The 20,371-nt window shown below is 51.6% G+C and overlaps 2 pseudogenes; both read left to right on the plus strand.

The window, feature by feature from the left end:
* The first annotated feature begins 3,250 nt into the window (after positions 1-3,250).
* LOC134949762 (anoctamin-5-like) lies at positions 3,251-4,924 on the plus strand (annotated as a pseudogene).
* Positions 4,925-6,790: 1,866 nt separating this feature from the next.
* On the plus strand, positions 6,791-19,415 carry LOC134949763 (anoctamin-5-like; annotated as a pseudogene).
* Positions 19,416-20,371: the final 956 nt, after the last annotated feature.

The following is a 20,371-nucleotide window of genomic DNA, read 5'->3' on the forward strand; positions in this document are numbered from 1 at the left end:
CTCTGCCGAGCAGCTACGTGGTCAGGGGAGAACACGTTTGTAAAATTCTACAAATTTGATACCCTGGCTAAGGAGGACCTGGAGTTCTCTCATTCGGTGCTGCAGAGTCATCCGCACTCTCCCGCCCGTTTGGGAGCTTTGGTATAATCCCCATGGTCCTGACGGAGTCCCAGCATCCACTAGGACGTCAGAGAAAATAAGATTTTACTTACCGATAAATCTATTTCTCGTAGTCCGTAGTGGATGCTGGGCGCCCATCCCAAGTGCGGATTGTCTGCAATACTTGTACATAGTTATTGTTACAAAAAAATCGGGTTGTTTATTGTTGTGAGCCATCTTTTCAGAGGCTCCTACGTTATCATACTGTTAACTGGGTTCAGATCACAAGTTGTACGGTGTGATTGGTGTGGCTGGTTTGAGTCTTACCCGGGATTCAAAATCCTTCCTTATTGTGTATGCTCGTCCGGGCACAGTATCCTAACTGAGGCTTGGAGGAGGGTCATAGGGGGAGGAGCCAGTACACACCACCTAGTGGTCAAACTTTTAAATTTTGTGCCCTGTCTCCTGCGGAGCCGCTATTCCCCATGGTCCTGACGGAGTCCCAGCATCCACTACGGACTACGAGAAATAGATTTATCGGTAAGTAAAATCTTATTATTTGGCCAAATAGAGCCATAGACACAAGTATACCTCAGCATTTATAAGGGCGCACAGAGCATAATACACAACATACAGACCTCTGCAAGCATGACATACATACAACTATACTGTCTATATCACACCCTATATAGCGCTAGTTACATACTGAGTGTTATACTAAATATACTGTGTGAGAATAGTACTGGGGTGACATGTGTGACTTACACAGGCCTACTCACCTGTGCCTATAGCAGGTGTAGGTGTGAGCGGGCACCAGGCTGGGGGAACGAGGGAAGTCTCTTACCTCCGTTTTCCCCGGGCAGGCAGCGGCGGGAAGTGGCATCGCGGCGCGCTTCCGTCACGGAAAGGCTTGCATCCGCTGGGATTCAAGCCCCTCCAATCGCGTCGCGGCCATTTGAATTTGGCACCGGGCGTGAGCCAATCGCGGCTCGCGCACGGTCAGCCAATAAGAACGGGCCGCGACAAGCCAATCAGGGCTCGTCGCATCATAGCTCCGCCCCCTCCCAGCGTCATATAACAGACGCTGCGGAGCGGGAGCAGTCAGTTGGGCGCCGGAGACGGAGTGGTGAAGAGCTCCAGAAGAGAAGAAGACGGCGGAAGAAGGCCTGGCAATGACGGAAGAAGCGGCGGCGGGAAGAAGAGGACGTGGTGGCCGGAGAAGGAGAAGAAGCGGCGGCGGAAAGAAGAGGAGGTGGAGCCCGGGATCCAGCGCGGAGGTCCGGTGGAGAGTGCTGCAGTGTGAGGGTAACAAAAGAGCTGACGAAGCTCCCCACTGCAGCCTCTCCCTACGGCCAGGGTAAGCAGCCTCGTGCCAAGCGTGGACTCTCCGTAGACCACCAGGGTGTCAGGCAGTAGGCCTGTGGCCACAGACGGGCAATAGATCCGAGCAGCAGGTAGGAATAGAGGGGCCCCGCATAATTAAGTAATCCTGGCATTAGGCCGGGATTACTAATCCCCCCCCAGTAGGCAGGCACTAGGCCTGTGACGCAGTAAGGAGGGAGTTCACAACCAACATAAGTAGACTTGGTATTAGGCCAAGTCTACACCCCACCTCCATTTGGCAGGCAGGCACTAGGCCTGAGGCTACAGTCACGTGCTAGGCCTGTGGCAGTTAGGAGGAAGGCGTCCACAACCAGCATAAGTAGACTTGGTATTAGGCCAAGTCTACACCCCACTTGACAGGCAGGCACTAGGCCTGAGGCTGCAGTCAGGCACTAGGCCTGTGGCACAGTTAGGAGTAAGGAGGCCACAAGTGGTACAAGTAGCCTTGGCATTAGGCCAAGGCTACCTCTCACCTGAAGGGCAGGCGCTAGGCCTGCGGCCCTAGGGAGGCGGGCATTAGGCCCGAGGGGTAATATTGACATTTGGCCTTGGTAAGGATAGGATTGGGTTGTGATCTCTACTGTAGGGAGCTCTAGTCCGGGGTTGGCACATCGTCACCACTTTGGGGTCTGGAGGAACTGTGGAGAGACTGTCCGGCCTCCCACGGTCATTTCCGTGACTCTAGAGTGTGCGGCGCCCCCCCCCATAGAGGATTGGGTTGCACCAGCACTTATCCTCCAGGCGCGAAGCAGCTGAATCTTCACCAGACCGGACTAGAGAGGTAATTCACATTTCGTGCTATTGTCATTCTGCCACCCTGTGTTTGCTTGTACTGTTTGCTGGAGTTAGATAAAGTAGCTAACCAGGTTGTACTGTTTAGAATTTAAAGAAAATTGGCTCAGTTCCGTTGTTTGCCATTTATTAGTTTGTAGGGAGGCTGCTGTCATTCTCTTTCCAGGAACAGCGACTCATGGTAGGCAAGCTGACAAGAGTTCCAGTGTGAGTATACTCTGTGTGTGTGTGTCGTGGTTCGCATTGAGCGTCGGTTGGCGAAACCCGGCTAGGCCTAGCGGGCTCGCTTTCACCTAGGTGCGCAAGTGCCGAGTAGGTGACGTTTGGGTGGCTGAGGCCCGCGAGCCAGTGATGACATTCACCTAACCGGTGAACGTCGCGGCCACCCCGGTGTGCCAACTTTCCCCGTCGTGGAAGGAGTGGGCACACAGTGACAGTGTCTCTTTCCCCCTAGCTGTTGTCCCTCCAGGCTGGGTCCGCTGACTATGCCGGTGTCCAGGGGACAGAAGACCCTTATGTTCCTATAGACACAGGTAACTAACAGTGATGAAAGTCAGACATATATGTGCTATGTGTTAGTAATAGGGATCAGTGGGGACAGGGACGGCATCTGTGTGTGTGAGGGGGGTAAGTTACATCTGCTGGCAGCAACTGGGTGAGTTTGGGGCATCATTTGGGGCATCATTTGCCTAGTATTGCCTAGGGCTGGAGCTAGAGACTGAATACAAGAAGGAATGTGAAAATGGAAAAATCTATTTTGTTAAAATCCACGCACCCTGGGAGGTCCTCTCCACCTACGCGGAGGTGCTGAACATTAAGGTGCCCATTAAGGAGAATGACCTGGATGACAAAGCTGGCAACCCTTTGAATTACGTGTTGAAGCTCTTCAGACTGCCGGACAAAGTCATGAACCCGGAGCCGGACTATTTCACCGCCCCATTCAGCAAGTAGCGACAGGAGCTGTTCCTCATCCATGATGAGAACACGTTCTTCTCCCCGGAAGATCGGAATCTATTTTGCCTGGCTGGGTTTCTACACGGAAATGTTATTTTATGCTGCGGTTGTGGGATTTTTATGCTTGCTTTATGGCTTGGTAACCATGGATGACAGCAACAGTAGTAAAGAAATCTGTGATAAGGACATTGGCGGTCAGATTATCATGTGTCCTTTATGCGATCAGAGATGTGAGTTCTGGAGGCTAAACTCCACCTGTGAACCCTCACAGTATTCTTATTTGTTTGATAAAGTGGCAACGCTTTTCTTTGCAATATTCATGGGAATATGGGTAACTTTGTTCCTGGAGTTTTGGAAGCGGAGACAGGCCAGGCTGGAGTACGAATGGGACTTGGTGGATTTTGAAGAACAGCAACAACTTCAGCTAAGACCGGAATATGAAGCCAAATGTACTTAGAAGAAAAAAAATCCAGTCACTCAGGAGCTGGATCCTTACCTGCCCGTAACTAGCAAGGTAGCACGGTTCTGCTTCTTTGGAACCATGGTGCTCTTCTGGATCACCCTGATCATAGCTAGCATGATCGCGGTTATAGTGTATCGGCTGGCCGTCTATGCTGCGTTTGCCAACGTCATGGAGAACAACGACACGCTGGAACCCATCAGCGGATTGCAGACCCCACAGCTGGCCACCTCAGTGACCGCGTCTTGTCTAAACTTTATCATGATCATGATCCTGAACTTCCTGTATGAACGCGTGGCGATCTGGATTACCGACATGGAAATCCCGAGGACGCACCTGGAGTACGAGAACCGCCTCACCATGAAAATGTTCCTCTTCCAGTTCGTCAACTACTATTCATCCTGTTTCTACGTGGCGTTCTTCAAGGGCAAGTTTGTGGGTTTCCCCGGAGAATACACCTATATGTTCAGCCGCTGGCGCAATGAGGAGTGCGATCCGGCCGGCTGTCTGATAGAACTCACCACTCAGCTCACTATCGTCATGGCTGGAAAGCAGATCTGGGGGAATATTCAAGAGGCCCTTGTTCCGTGGATGATGAACTGGTGGAGGAGACGGAAAACCACTCACAGCCCAGAGAATTTATACAGCCGCTGGGAGCAGGACTACGAGCTGCAGGTGTTTGGTCCTCTGGGCCTCTTCTATGAACACCTTGAAATGGTAATTCAGTTTGGGTTCATCACGTTGTTCGTGGCGTCTTTCCCACTGGCGCCGCTTCTCGCTCTGCTCAACAACATCCTGGAAATCCGCGTTAACTCCTGGAAACTGACCACGCAGTTCAGGCGCCCGTTTGCGGCCAAAGCCCACAGCATCGGGGTGTGGCAGGAGATCCTGAACGCAGTGGCCATTCTGTCCGTGGTGACGAATGCTTTTATTGTCGCCTTTACTTCCGACATGATCCCCCGCCTGGTGTACTATTACGCCTACTCGGAAAGCGGCGATTCGGGTTATATCAGCAGCAGTCTGTCCGTGTTTGACATCAATGATTTCAATAACATCAGCATGCCGCTGGAGAATATAATGAATGTTACATTTTGCAGGTACAGAGACTATCGTTATCCTCCCGACCACGAGAAGAGATACTTACACACCATGCAGTTCTGGCATATACTGGCTGCAAAAATGGCATTTATAATAACTATGGAGGTAAAAACACCATCTTCATGCTTGTATAGCTGAGTCTCTCATCTCTCTCTGGCTACACTTTTCACACCCCAAGGAAGTTTGTCTGCAAATGTCTGTGACCCTTCTTCAATGCAAAATAACCTCTGTTAATTAGCTGAACTTCTGATTGCATACCTCCCCCTTTGCGAGCTGATATAGTTGGAGCATTTAAGAGCAATATTATCAAGGCCTGCAGTCAGGACTTGGCCTGCTTGCAATTGTGAAGAATGCATTTGTTAAGAATGTGTTTTAAGAATGGAGTTAGAACCGGAGTTTGAACTGGATTTGGACTACGCTAAAATCTCGAATAAAACAATTTCCCCAAACACTGCAACTCAGGACCATCATGTGGCCTCTCCTCACCTCTGCCTTGAGAACACCAGGACCAATGCCTACTACTTCTCTGTCCAAGAACATCATGACTGCCCCCAAGACTACCCCTCAAGCTGAGCAGGGAACTGAGGGGCGTGCGCATCAGGACCAGATTTTGCTGGGTCAGTTCCATTGGACAATAGTGTGCTACCCACACTCTCACACCCACCTGCACTGCTACCCACACTCTCACACCCACCTGCACTGCTCCCCACACTCTCACACCCACCCGCACTGCTCTCTTGAGACCAGGACATTTATCATTTTCACAAATTAATGTTTTTCTGCAAATGTGTCTTTCTCTTCTTTCTTCTTACAGGGTACTTTCCCCCCACTGTGTGCTATTCCTGTAATGTGTACCTCCATTGGTTGCACACCCTGCCAGCAGTAACCTACACAGTGCGCCTCACATGGCTGCCTCGGATGGTTCCTCCATGGGCAGGGTGTGCTTCATTTGGATCTTTCCATGCAGGGTATAGCATACTCCTACACACGTGTCAGTTTTCCCATAAATGCATTTGGCCCTTGTATGGCTCATCTCCCACTGTGTAACCTTCGTAGTGCGCCCAACATGGCTGCCTTATCTGGTAAACTTGTGGATGGGATGAAAAATACATGGACCTGATGGTTTTATTGGAACCCTACTCTGAACCTAAGGACTCTGCAATCTCCCCGTTTTGTGTTCTCTTCTAGGGGTGGACTATTCCACCCTGGGTAATCCTACGCAGTGCGCCTAAGATGGCTGCCGCACCTGGTACCTTGTGAGGGTGGAATACACAACCCCTGGAGGTTATTACCAAAAATGCTTACACCAACCCTGCATTATGCTTTCTGTCTTTATTGTCTGTGTGGTTTATCTTTTGATGTAATACTTAAATCTTCTGTATTATGTGCATTGTTTGAGTTCTAGTTGGCGCCGCGGATGGCTGCCTCGGTGCTGCTCTGCCAAGCAGCCTTTGTGTTTAGTCTTACATGTATAATATGTCTAATATGTTGAGTCTATTGTACAGTTGCAATGTGCAGTATCAACTCATACGTGTGATGTGTGTAATGTATGCTATGTTCTTCCCCCTTCTTATGCTATGTACTCCCCCTTCATGTTGCTGCTTGGCGATGCATTGTACCACAAAGAATTCCTAGTGTACGTGAGTACACCTGGCCAATAAAGCTGATTCTGATTCTATTGCGCTTATGCCCATAAATCAGCTTTGTGCTGCAGAATATAATATATCAGCAGGTGCAGAGTACTCAGTGAGGCATTCCCAGGTTAGGGCGCAGGTTACTCCCCAAAATACATGTGACGGTTACACACCATCAGGGGCAAACGCAGGATTTCTAGGAAATGATATACGCTGAGCTTCAGCATATTCTGCACTTACTAGTGACAACAAAGCTGTTTTCAGAATTGTTTCATATAAGGAATTGATCCATGTGTAACACAGCTGTAAATGACATGACACTTATTCACAGAACCTGTTTCTTTCTTGCAGGATTGCTGATTGCCGCTACATGTTTCTGCTTCTTCTCATTGGCGGCAATGCTGGCTTTCTGCATTTACATCTGGTAACTCAGTGATATCATTTATAGATAAAGGGCCCTATTCAAAGTTGTTAGCAAACCGAAAAAGCCCACTAATGGGCAAAACCATGTGCACTGCAGGTGGGGCAGGTGTAATAACATGTGCAGAGAGAGTTGGATTTGGGTGGGGTGTGTTCAAACGGAAATCTACATTGCAGTGTAAAAATAAAGCAGCCAGTATTTACCCTGCACAGAAACAATATAACCCACCCAATTCTAACTCTCTCCGGACATGTTACATCTGCCCTACCCACAGTGCAACATGATTTTGCCCATTTGTGGGCTTTTTTGGTTTGCTAATAAACCTGAATAACATTCAATGTTACAGTTTATTTACCTACAGTAGACAACAGGAGTATTAGTTATTACCAGTATAATAGAAAGGGTTAATACAGGCACTCTGCTGTCAGCGTATGAGAATATGATTTTACTGACACACTAATAGACAGTAATATGCTATATTATTAGCACAGCCAATAGAGTGACAATAACTTGCAGACCTGTCCCTTTTATCAGAACTCTTGTTTACACTTAGCAGGATATATAGTGGAAAGTAGAACACAACCAGTCCTGCATTGCTGTGCTATACTGTGATATCATAGGCTGCCCTGTGTTCCTGTGCTGTACTGTAATACATTATGCTACCGTGTTATATAATGTGCCTCTATACACTGCACTGTGAAATGCCTAATAAGGCCCCAGCCCCTTCCTGTCATTATGACATCACAGCCGCATCACAATGCAGCTGAGGCTAGGGTGATGTCACAGACTGTTAGAATGTTAGCATTTTGAATCAGTTTTTGGCGGAGAAAGACATGCAGAGATGTTCTCGTGCTTACAGACATTTTTGTGGATATTTCTCATAAGCCGCTCATAACTTTATTGTGATTACATAAACCTTTTACTTAAGCTAGCTTATCACTAAATAAAACCACACCACACACTGAAATAAAGACACGGACACAGTAGCTGGAGTTAAAGGTCAGACGATGTTTATTAATCGCTGACCAACTCTTTAAACTAATAATTGAGGCCGAATTAGAATTGAATTGAATATATATTAACTTTAGTTTGGAGGATGGCAAACAGAAAACCGCTGCCAAACACCAGCACCCGTCACCTAGATGACAAACCACCAAACCAAGGAGGGGAGTACACATACCCCGCCTCCTTCCCGCATAACCCGCATTGTGCTGGCCTTACCCCTCTTTCTCTGGCAAACGTTCGGTTCCCGCAGGGGAACGTCTAAATGTCCAACCGCAAGAAAAGGACACACCTGCCGTCCATTTAAAGAGGGAGCCCCACAATGACCACTTATGCCTGTGTGACAGCTGGTTGGCAGCGATTTCCCGCCAATCTGGCTTTCAATAGCCCACAGCAAGAACAAAAAACGTAGACGCATTCTGGGAGGGCGGGCGGGCATAAACTGAAAGGCAAGAGGGAGTCTAGCAAGATGGCCACCCCCTATATACTAACCTAAGACCCTCCTCTTCATCCTGATGCACAACCCCTTAAACCAATAGGAAAAAACCAACCGGGAAAACTGATCTGCCTAGCAACTGCTTAGTCATTTAACAACCAATCACAAAAAGTTGATCGCTTATATGGCCTCAGGCTTATGCAGCTTTCAGCTTATCTAAGCCGCTCATAACTTTATTGTGATTACATAAACCTTTTACTTAAGCTAGCTTATCACTAAATAAAACCACACCACACACTGAAATAAAGACACGGACACAGTAGCTGGAGTTAAAGGTCAGACGATGTTTATTAATCGCTGACCAACTCTTTAAACTAATAATTGAGGCCGAATTAGAATTGAATTGAATATATATTAACTTTAGTTTGGAGGATGGCAAACAGAAAACCGCTGCCAAACACCAGCACCCGTCACCTAGATGACAAACCACCAAACCAAGGAGGGGAGTACACATACCCCGCCTCCTTCCCGCATAACCCGCATTGTGCTGGCCTTACCCCTCTTTCTCTGGCAAACGTTCGGTTCCCGCAGGGGAACGTCTAAATGTCCAACCGCAAGAAAAGGACACACCTGCCGTCCATTTAAAGAGGGAGCCCCACAATGACCACTTATGCCTGTGTGACAGCTGGTTGGCAGCGATTTCCCGCCACCAAGGTTTTCCAAACCGCCACCGCCATCCGCAAACAGAACCTTAACCAACCAGAAACTAACTAGCTCTAACGAAAAAGACCGAAAATATCTTCCAGAAAAAACTGCACTCCTTCCGGAGAAAGGTGAACCCCATCGTCTCTATAGAACTGCCTGTTCCGCAGCACCAGCAGAGGATGCTTAATTGCCACTCCGCCTATGGCCTTGACAAACAGAGACACCGTCGAGTTCACCTTTTCTCCAGCGCCGAGAAACGCACCGCACCACGCCAATGGAAACGGGGCACCATTTCCGACCAGACAATGCATACCCCAGGCCAGTGACAACGTATCGCCACCACATCCGCCTTTATAGACAAAATCAAGTCTATGCCTTTAACTCGGCCCAGATCATTACCACCCAGATGAATGATAATACAACTGGGGCGACCCCAGCGGCGCTCCCTAGAAAAAAGGACGCGCAACAAATCACCCCATAACATGCCCCTAACACCTAACCATCTAAATTGCCGGGACCCAAAAATCTCAGTCGCCCTAGATGCCATGGGATGTTTCTCCGCCCAAAAAACATATGAATGACCAACCATCCATATGTGGTCTCCAAAATTGCTGACAGCTGTAAAAGAAAATATCCTAATGTCAGATTATGCACATAATCTGTAACTTAAACACAACGTAACCAATAAAACCCAAGTGAAGGAGAAAACTCAAAAAACCTCCCGTGGACCTTGGTAGAACAGCCAATTGAAATTAGGCCCACTCGGAGGAAAAATTTAAAAAATTCGCTTCACACCCTCGATTCCTGAACGGTAAGCGTTCAAAAACCGACGAGTAAACACGTTTTTGGGTTAGCGCAACAGGCGCACTTATAACTTATCTATACGGACATAGGACTTATAGGAGGCCGACTTCCAGCGACCCAACTCCCGAATAGCCGCTGGTGATGAACCAGCGGCCGCCGCATGGGTAGCCGCCCCAATCCGAAAGGAATGAGTACCGAAGTCCGCCTCCTGCAAGCCCAACGCCGTCAAACATTTCTTGAACACCGATGAGAACTGAAACTTTGTCAGAGGGTCCAACTGCGCGTGCACCAGCAACTGGTTGCCCCCTGGAGGTCTTAACCGCACATACTCTTGCGTCAACCGCAGCGGGCAAACGCCCATACCTCCCTGAGCCTCCAAGGACAACCAGCGACCCCGACCTGTTTGATCTGTCTTGGACCGCACAATCCTACAGAGCAACAGGCCCTCCTGCAAGCGCACATTCTCGTAGAGCAGACCCGATTCCCGGGACGCCTTGCTGCTCGCCACTAGCTCGCTCACCCGAAAAGCCCCGAAAAAGGCCAGGGCATACGCGCTACTAAACAATGCCACCTCAAATTCCGAGGACGCAATCCGAGGTAGCACACGCAGCAATTCCGCTAGCAGCTGCAACGTTATAGGCCTACGTGAATCCGCAGGCGCCGGGTGCAACCTAGCCCAACCTTTCAGCGCTCTGGAAAGGACAAACGACCCCGTGGGGTCCGTTGTCCCGTGGAGTCGCGAGTGAAAGGCGATGCCCGCAAGGGCAGTAGCCATGGCCGCTTTTGACCTACCGTTTTGGTAATGCTCCCAAACAAAGGTCAACAGGGCGTCGGCCGAGGACTCACCTGCTACCCCGTACCTACTCTGAAAGGCTGACCAATCCCGCCATGCAGCATCATACGCTCGTAGCGTAGAGGGAGCCAGTGCACACCTGGCCAACGCCGTTAAACCGCTTCGACCATCTGCCAGACAGAAGGTGGGCACTGTAACCCCTCTGCCTCCGCTCCCGGAACCAACGTCCTGAATTTGTCAAACTGGAACCGGGACAATGCATCCGCAATTCCATTGTCAACTCCAGGTACGTGGCGAGCCCTAAAATTAATATTGCGCTGCAAACAAACCAACACTAAATGCCTTAGCAATCGCAGCGCCTGCGGAGATGAGGAACGCTGGTTATTAATCGCATGCACTACCCCTAAGTTGTCGCAAAGAAACAAAATGTCCCTATTTGCGAACCGTCCGGCCCATAACTCAAGCGCCACTAAGATCGGGAACAATTCCAGCAGAAGCAGGTTCTTGGTAAACCCACGCGTTACCCAAGATGCCGGCCAGGCCGCAGCGCACCATGAGCCAGCGAAGAACGCGCCGAAACCTCGACTGCCTGAAGCATCCGTGAACAACTGCAGCTGCTTACTGGAACAACAAGGAGCGGGCCACAACACTTCCCTGTTGAAGGACACCAGGAACGAGACCCAAATCCGCAAATCATCCTTGATCTCGCGGGAAAGGTACACGGAGTGATTCTGTCGAACCGTCCCCGCGGTGGCCCGCTCAAGTTTGCGACAGAAAATCCTACCCATGGGGATAATCCGACACGCAAAATTGAGAGAACCAAGCAAGGACTGCACCTGTTTAAGCCGAACCCTGCGTTTTCCTAAACAGTCTGTAATCAAACCCAATAGTTTCCGCACCTTATCCTCGGGCAAGCGACAGCACCCCCCTACCGTGTCAATCTCGATACCTAAATAGCTAAGACAAGTGCAAGGACCCTCGCACTTATCCTGCGCAACCGGTACCCCTAAAGCGCAGAATAACGACCTGGCCACCGAGAGAATGTCCCCACAGACCGAACTGTCTCCGGGGCCTACAAAAAGAAAGTCATCCAGGTAGTGAGCCACCCCCATCTGCCCGGAGGCGGTCTGGACGCACCAGTGCAAAAACGTGCTAAAGCACTCAAAGTAGGCGCAGGAGACAGAGCAACCCATGGGGAGACACCGATCGACGTAGAATTCGCCCCCTATTTTGAAACCCAGAAACCGCAGGGAATCTGGGTGTAGCGGGAGTAGCCGAAAGGCCGACTCCACGTCCAATTTTGCCAACAGACTCCCCGGACCACAATCCCGCACTAATCGCAGCGCGTCGTCAAACGACTGATATCGAACTCTGCATTGGGCTTCCGGGATAGCGTCGTTGACCGACAGCCCCGGCGGGTGCGACAAGTGCTGTATCAAACGAAACTTACCTATGGCCTTCTTGGGCACTACCCCTACTGGGGAAATGCACAAGGAGGGCAACGGGGAAAGGGCGTAGGGCCCAGCCATGCGCCCCAGCCCAATCTCCCCGTCAACCTTCCGCCGGACTTCCTGCGGGAATTCCCGAGCCGATCTCAAATTCTGGCGTGCAACCACATACACCGAATCCGGGATTGGCAAACGAAAACCGTGCTGAAAGCCCTGCAAGAGAAACGATGCCGCCGACTCATCGGGGTACAAGGTAAGCCAGCGCTGCAACTCGGGAACTATAATCGGGGAGAAGGCCTTACTTGCCAATTCCACCGGCCTCGGTGGAAGCGGCAGGCTTACCGCCTGTCGCCGCGGTGCATTCCTTGGCCGGGTGACTGGCTCCGCACAACCTGCATGAGTGGCGAAAACGACAGCCCGTTCCTTTGCCGCATTTGCCGTCGTTGTAGGCAAAGCACTTGCCTTTTCCCGTCAATCGAGAAGCCACCGCCCCGGCCGCCCCGGGCTTCTTGGCCGTGACGTCCGGGGTGGGTTTGACCTGCTGCGTGACCTCCAACCACACCTCAACATCCTTAAAACCCGCGGGCAGGATGGGGTTGCCATCCTGATTGCGACGAAACTTCTCGTCGTAATCCCGCCACGCGGAACCCTTGGATTTTAAGTACATATCGTGTACTAAAAACAAATATTTCACCAAGTTGGCATACTCCGCGGGACGCGATTCCGTGTAGCAAGCCATGAACACCAAAAACCCACGCAGCCACTGGTGAAAATTGCGAAACGCATTTTCCCCAATACCACCCGGTTTCTTGGCCGCGTCAAAACCCTGCCGCATTTCCTCTGTAAGGGTGAATATGTCTACATACTTCCCCTTACGTATTTTTTCCCGCATGCGCTTACGAACCCCTCTTGTCACTGCCGTGTTGGCGCAATGTACCATCTCGCCGTAACGGGGAGGGTCGGAGGGGACCACCTGCGCAGGAGCGGCCACCTTGTGCGCCTCCTTGGCCATTCGCCGCGCGATGAGCCTAGCTAATTTACGCGGGCGCCGCGGAGAGCCGGATGATACGCTGCTAGAAGACGAGGAACTACAAGTTGAAACGTGTAAAGGAATATTTAGCTCACCGGAGTTTGAAGGACCCGGAACCGCGTCGTCCGCTGCACCCGCCTCCGCTGATGGCCGTACCTCCACGTTCGCAGTCGCGCTTGTCCGTGACCTTCGCCTCGTGACGGGCGTAGCCCCTGAATTAGACGGAACCTGCAAGGGAGAAAAAGAGGGGACAACCGGCACCGGGGGAACCAGAACATCATTAACACTTGTCCGCAAATGCGGAGGCGGAGAGCCCGTCCCCCAGTTCCGTGGCGGATGGCCGCCCGGCAGCTGCAGGGAGGGGGCCCCCGCCGAGGTGTACCCGATCGACTGTGTAAAGGCTGACCCGCTCACTGCACCGAAACTCGCGGGGTAAGACGGCCGCCACGCCGTATGCGGCGGGCAGCCGCCCGCCCCCGCCCATCCGTATGACGCCGGAAGGAACTGAGGGGGCGCCGCGAGAGGGGGCCAACTCTGTGCCACCTGATACCCACCGCCCGGTGCCTGCCCTGACTGCAGGCCCGCAAAGGCCGGCAAGGGCACCGCGACTCGGGGGCCACCGACCGACCACGTGGACTGCACGCCGGCGCCCGCGCTGGCCCCGTGCGGGGAAAACTGTGTGCCGGACACCGTCATGAAGCCCATGGAAGGCATGCTGGCGGCTAAGGGGAATGCTGGAGCCGGAGGCCACGCAAAACCCCCGGGGAAGGACTGGCTCCCCGCGAAGCCTTGCTGCGCTGCTACCGAAAGCGCCCCGCCGGGCGTCATATAAGCCGCCGAGACGGATGTCTGTGTGGACCCAAACTGAAAAGGACCGGGAAGGGCGTGGAGAGGGGTTTGAAAACCGACGAGCGGGGGCGCCGTTAATGGCGTCGGGGCGTCTGACACCCAGGAGGAGCCCGAGCAGGCCACCGAGGCCGGGGGAAAACCCTGCCATGTGACTGCCGCCGGGGCGGGTGTGGCGGCCGCCGCTGCCACGTCCCCCGCCCCGGTGACACTAGGCCCAAACGGCCCAATATTATTTAAATTGAGGTGCGGTGTGCTAAACCCCCCGCTGGAGGGGGGTAGTATGGGGCCCTGTATTGTCCCGGGGACAGCGGGAGCCGCTACCCGCTGCCCTGGGCTCATATCCCCCAGCTGCATATTGACCCCCCCCTCGCCCCCCGCAGCTCTGCCGCGGCCGTCCGGCACAGCTTGTGCCCCCAGGACGCCGCCGAGAGCCGACCGCGGGGATGGAGGAGGAGGGCCGGAGGCACTTATGGAAGGAGGGAGGGAAGTCGTTTCGCCCGCGGGAGGCGCCGGGGAGCGCGGCCCAGCCGGACCGCGCGCACCCGCGCCACGTGCAGAGCGGCCGCCGGCCGCCGGAGGGGAAGTGCTGCAGACGCCCGAGGCAGGAGGGAGAGGAGAGGCCCGTCCCGCTGCGAGCGCCGGGACGCGCGGCCCGGCCGAGCCGCGCGCATCGGCACCACATGACGAGCGGCCGCTGGCCGCCCGTCTCCGTGCGGCAGGGGAGCGGGCTGTAACTGCCCGTCCCCGCCGCCTGTCTGAAACAGGGGGAAGTCCTCTCTGTGGCGCAACGCTCGGGGAGCGGGAGCGGAAGGCGCTCCCCGCATCCACGAGGCGCCGGGGGGGGGAGCTGCACGTTTTGGACGAGGCATGGCAGAGGGGGGAGAATCTGCAAAAGTAGACAATGACACGCAGAGAGGGGGCACAGCACTGTATAATGCCCTAGAGAAGGCAAATGAAATTCAAAAAAACAAAACAAAAACAATTTACAGGCAGTGAAAATAAGCAATAGTACTTATCCTTCCTGGGGCATAAACTGAAAGGCAAGAGGGAGTCTAGCAAGATGGCCACCCCCTATATACTAACCTAAGACCCTCCTCTTCATCCTGATGCACAACCCCTTAAACCAATAGGAAAAAACCAACCGGGAAAACTGATCTGCCTAGCAACTGCTTAGTCATTTAACAACCAATCACAAAAAGTTGATCGCTTATATGGCCTCAGGCTTATGCAGCCTTCAGCTTATCTTATTACGGCTGGTCAGGGAGCACCTATTGTGGCAACTGAAAGTAAGCGCCATCTTCCTTATTGTAAGAGTTGTTACTAAGTACAAATAAACAATATTATTTGGCCAAATAGAGCCATAGACACAAGTATAACTCAGCATTTATAAGGGCGCACAGAACATAATACACAACATACAGACCTCTACAAGCATGACATACATACAACTATACTGTCTATATCACACCCTATATAGCGCTAGTTACATACTGAGTGTTATACTAAATATACTGTGTGAGAATAGTACTGGGGTGACATGTGTGACTTACACAGGCCTACTCACCTGTGCCTATAGCAGGTGTAGGTGTGAGCGGGCACCAGGCTGGGGGAACGAGGGAGGTCTCTTACCTCCGTTTTGCCCGGGCAGGCAGCGGCGGGAAGTGGCATCGCGGCGCGCTTCCGTCACGGAAAGGCTTGCATCCGCTGGGATTCAAGCCCCTCCAATCGCGTCACGGCCATTTGAATTTGGCACCGGGCGTGAGCCAATCGCGGCTCGCGCCCGGTCAGCCAATAAGAACGGGCCGCGACAAGCCAATCAGGGCTCGTCGCATCATAGCTCCGCCCCCTACCAGCGTCATATAACAGACGCTGCGGAGCGGGAGCAGTCAGTTGGGCGCCGGAGACGAAGTGGTGAAGAGCTCCAGAAGAGAAGAAGACGGCGGAAGAAGGCCTGGCAATGACGGAAGAAGCGGCGGCGGGAAGAAGAGGAAGTGGTGGCCGGAGAAGGAGAAGAAGCGGCGGCGGAAAGAAGAGGAGGTGGAGCCTGCGGCCCTAGGGAGGCGGGCATTAGGCCCGAGGGGTAATATTGACATTTGGCCACGGTAAGGAGAGGATTGGGTTGTGATCTCTACAGTAGGGAGCTCTAGTCCGGGGTTGGCACACCGTCACCACTTTGGGGTCTAGAGGAACTGTGGAGAGACTGTCCGCCTCCCACGGTCATTTCTGTGACTCTAGAGTGTGTGGCGCCCCCCCATAGGGGATTGGGTTGCACCAGCACTTATCCTCCAGGCGCGAAGCAGCTGAATCTTCACCAGACCGGACTAGAGAGGTAATTCACATTTCGTGCTATTGTCATTCTGTCACCCTGTATTTGCTTGTACTGTTTGCTGGAGTTAGATAAAGTAGCTAACCAGGTTGTACTGTTTAGAATTTAAAGTAAATTGGCTCAGTTCCGTTGTTTGCCATTTATTAGTTTGTAGGGAGGCCGCTGTCATTCTCTTTCCAGGAACAGCGACTCACGGCAGGCAAGCTGACAAGAGTTCTAGTGTGAGTATACTCTGTGTGTGTGTGTCTTGGTTCGCATTGAGCGTCGGTTGGCGAAACCCGGCTAGGCCTAGCGGGCTCGCTTTCACCTAGGTGCGCAAGTGCCGAGTAGGTGACGTTTGGGTGGCTGAGGCCCGCGGGCCAGTGATGACATTCACCTAACCGGTGAACGTCGCGGCCACCCCGGTGTGCCAACTTTCCCCGTCGTGGAAGGAGTGGGCACACAGTGACAGTGTCTCTTTTCCCCTAGCTGTCGTCCCTCCAGGCTGGGTCCGCTGACTATGCCGGTGTCCAGGGGACAGAAGACCCTTATGTTCCTATAGACACAGGTAACTAACAGTGATGAAAGTCAGACATATATGTACTATGTGTTAGTAATAGGGATCAGTGGGGACAGGGACGGCATCTGTGTGTGTGAGGGGGGTAAGTTACATCTGCTGGCAGCAACTGGGTGAGTTTGGGGCATCATTTGGGGCATCATTTGCCTAGTATTGCCTAGGGCTGGAGCTAGAGACTGAAGACAAGAAGGAATGTGAAAATGGAAAAATCTATTTTGTTAAAATCCACGCACCCTGGGAGGTCCTCTCCACCTACGCGGAGGTGCTGAACATTAAGGTGCCCATTAAGGAGAATGACCTGGATGACAAAGCTGGCAACCCTTTGAATTACGTGTTGAAGCTCTTCAGACTGCCGGACAAAGTCATGAACCCGGAGCCGGACTATTTCACCGCCCCATTCAGCAAGCAGCGACAGGAGCTGTTCCTCATCCATGATGAGAACACGTTCTTCTCCCCGGCCACCAGGAACAGGATAGTGTATTACATCCTCTCCCGCTGCCCGTACGGAACATCAGAAGATAAGAGAAACTTTGGACTGAAGAGGCTACTGAGCAACGGGACTTACAACGCCACCTTTCCACTCCATGATTGTCAGTACTGGAAGAAGTCTCCGGAGGAGAAGTGCGACAATGAGCGCTACACCCTGTACAGTCATTGGGCTAGGTTTGGCAAGTTTTACAAAGAGCAGCCTCTGGACCTCATTAGGAAATATTGCGGAGAGAAGATCGGAATCTATTTTGCCTGGCTGGGTTTCTGCACGGAAATGTTATTTTATGCTGCGGTTGTGGGATTTTTATGCTTGCTTTATGGCTTGGTAACCATGGATGACAGCAACAGTAGTAAAGAAATCTGTGATAAGGACATTGGCGGTCAGATTATCATGTGTCCTTTATGCGATCAGAGATGTGAGTTCTGGAGGCTAAACTCCACCTGTGAACCCTCCCAGTATTCTCATTAGTTTGATAATGTGGCAACGCTTTTCTTTGCAATATTCATGGGAATATGGGTAACTTTGTTCCTGGAGTTTTGGAAGCGGAGACAGGCCAGGCTGGAGTACGAATGGGACTTGGTGGATTTTGAAGAAGAACAGCAACAACTTCAGCTAAGACCGGAATATGAAGCCAAATGTACTCAGAAGAAAAAAAATCCAGTCACTCAGGAGCTGGAGCCTTACCTGCCCGTAACTAGCAAGGTAGCACGGTTCTGCTTCTCTGGAACCATGGTGCTCTTCTGGATCACCCTGATCATAGCCAGCATGATCGCGGTTATAGTGTATCGGCTGGCCGTCTATGCTGCGTTCGCCAACGTCATAGAGAACAACGACACGCTGGAACCCATCAGCGGATTGCTGACCCCACAGCTGGCCACCTCAGTGACCGCGTCCTGTCTGAACTTTATCATGATCATGATCCTGAACTTCCTGTATGAACGCGTGGCAATCTGGATTACCGACATGGAAATCCCGAGGACGCACCTGGAGTACGAGAACCGCCTCACCATGAAAATGTTCCTCTTCCAGTTCGTCAACTACTATTCGTCTTGTTTCTACGTGGCGTTCTTCAAGGGCAAGTTTGTGGGTTTCCCCGGAGAATACACCTATATGTTCAGCCGCTGGCGCAATGAGGAGTGCGATCCGGCCGGCTGTCTGATAGAACTCACCACTCAGCTCACTATCGTCATGGCTGGAAAGCAGATCTGGGGGAATATTCAAGAGGCCCTTGTTCCGTGGATGATGAACTGGTGGAGGAGACGGAAAACCACTCACAGCCCAGAGAATTTATACAGCCGCTGGGAGCAGGACTACGAGCTGCAGGTGTTTGGTCCTCTGGGCCTCTTCTATGAACACCTTGAAATGGTAATTCAGTTTGGGTTCATCACGTTGTTCGTGGCGTCTTTCCCACTGGCGCCGCTTCTCGCTCTGCTCAACAACATCCTGGAAATCCGCGTTGACTCCTGGAAACTGACCACGCAGTTCAGGCGCCCGTTTGTGGCCAAAGCCCACAGCATCGGGGTGTGGCAGGAGATCCTGAACGCAGTGGCCATTCTGTCCGTGGTGACGAATGCTTTTATTGTCGCCTTTACTTCCGACATGATCCCCCGCCTGGTGTACTATTACGCCTACTCGGAAAGCGGCGATTCGGGTTATATCAGCAGCAGTCTGTCCGTGTTTGACATCAATGATTTCAATAACATCAGCATGCCGCTGGAGAATATAATGAATGTTACATTTTGCAGGTACAGAGACTATCGTTATCCTCCCGACCACGAGAAGAGATACTTACACACCATGCAGTTCTGGCATATACTGGCTGCAAAAATGGCATTTATAATAATTATGGAGGTAAAAACACCATCTTCATGCTTGTATATCTGAGTCTCTCATCTCTCTCTGGCTACACTTTTCACACCCCAAGGAAGTTTGTCTGCAAATGTCTGTGACCCTTCTTCAATGCAAAATAACCTCTGTTAATTAGCTGAACTTCTGATTGCATACCTCCCCCTTTGCGAGCTGATATAGTTGGAGCATTTAAGAGCAATATTATCAAGGCCTGCAGTCAGGACTTGGCCTGCTTGCAATTGTGAAGAATGCATTTGTTAAGAATGTGTTTTAAGAATGGAGTTAGAACCGGAGTTTGAACTGGATTTGGAGTCTACGCTAAAATCTCGAATAAAACAATTTCCCCAAACACTGCAACTCAGGACCATCATGTGGCCTCTCCTCACCTCTGCCTTGAGAACACCAGGACCAATGCCTACTACTTCTCTGTCCAAGAACATCATGACTGCCCCCAAGACTACCCCTCAAGCTGAGCAGGGAATTGAGGGGCGTGCGCATCAGGACCAGATTTTGCTGGGTCAGTTCCATTGGACATTAGTGTGCTCCCCACACTCTCACACCCACTTGCACTGCTCCCCACACTCTCACACCCACCCGCACTGCTCTCTTGAGACCAGGACATTTATCATTTTCACAAATTAATGTTTTCCTGCAAATGTGTCTTTCTCTTCTTTCTTCTTACAGGGTACTTTCCCCCCACTGTGTGCTATTCCTGTAATGTGTACCTCCATTGGTTGCACACCCTGCCAGCAGTAACCTACACAGTGCGCCTCACATGGCTGCCTCGGATGGTTCCTCCATGGGCAGGGTGTGCTTCATTTGGATCTTTCCATGCAGGGTATAGCATACTCCTACACACGTGTCAGTTTTCCCATAAATGCATTTGGCCCTTGTATGGCTCATCTCCCACTGTGTAACCTTCCTAGTGCGCCCAACATGGCTGCCTTATCTGGTAAACTTGTGGATGGGATGAAAAATACATGGACCTGATGGTTTTATTGGAACCCTACTCTGAACCTAAGGACTCTGCAATCTCCCCGTTTTGTGTTCTCTTCTAGGGGTGGACTATTCCACCCTGGGTAATCCTACGCAGTGCGCCTAAGTTGGCTGCCACACCTGGTACCTTGTGAGGGTGGAATACACAACCCCTGGAGGTTATTACCAAAAATGCTCACACCAACCCTGCATTATGCTTTCTGTATTTATTGTCTGTGTGGTTTATCTTTTGATGTAATACTTAAAT

This window comes from Pseudophryne corroboree, chromosome 8 (assembly GCF_028390025.1).
Source record: "Pseudophryne corroboree isolate aPseCor3 chromosome 8, aPseCor3.hap2, whole genome shotgun sequence".
In the NCBI taxonomy this organism is placed as follows: Eukaryota; Metazoa; Chordata; class Amphibia; order Anura; family Myobatrachidae; genus Pseudophryne; species Pseudophryne corroboree.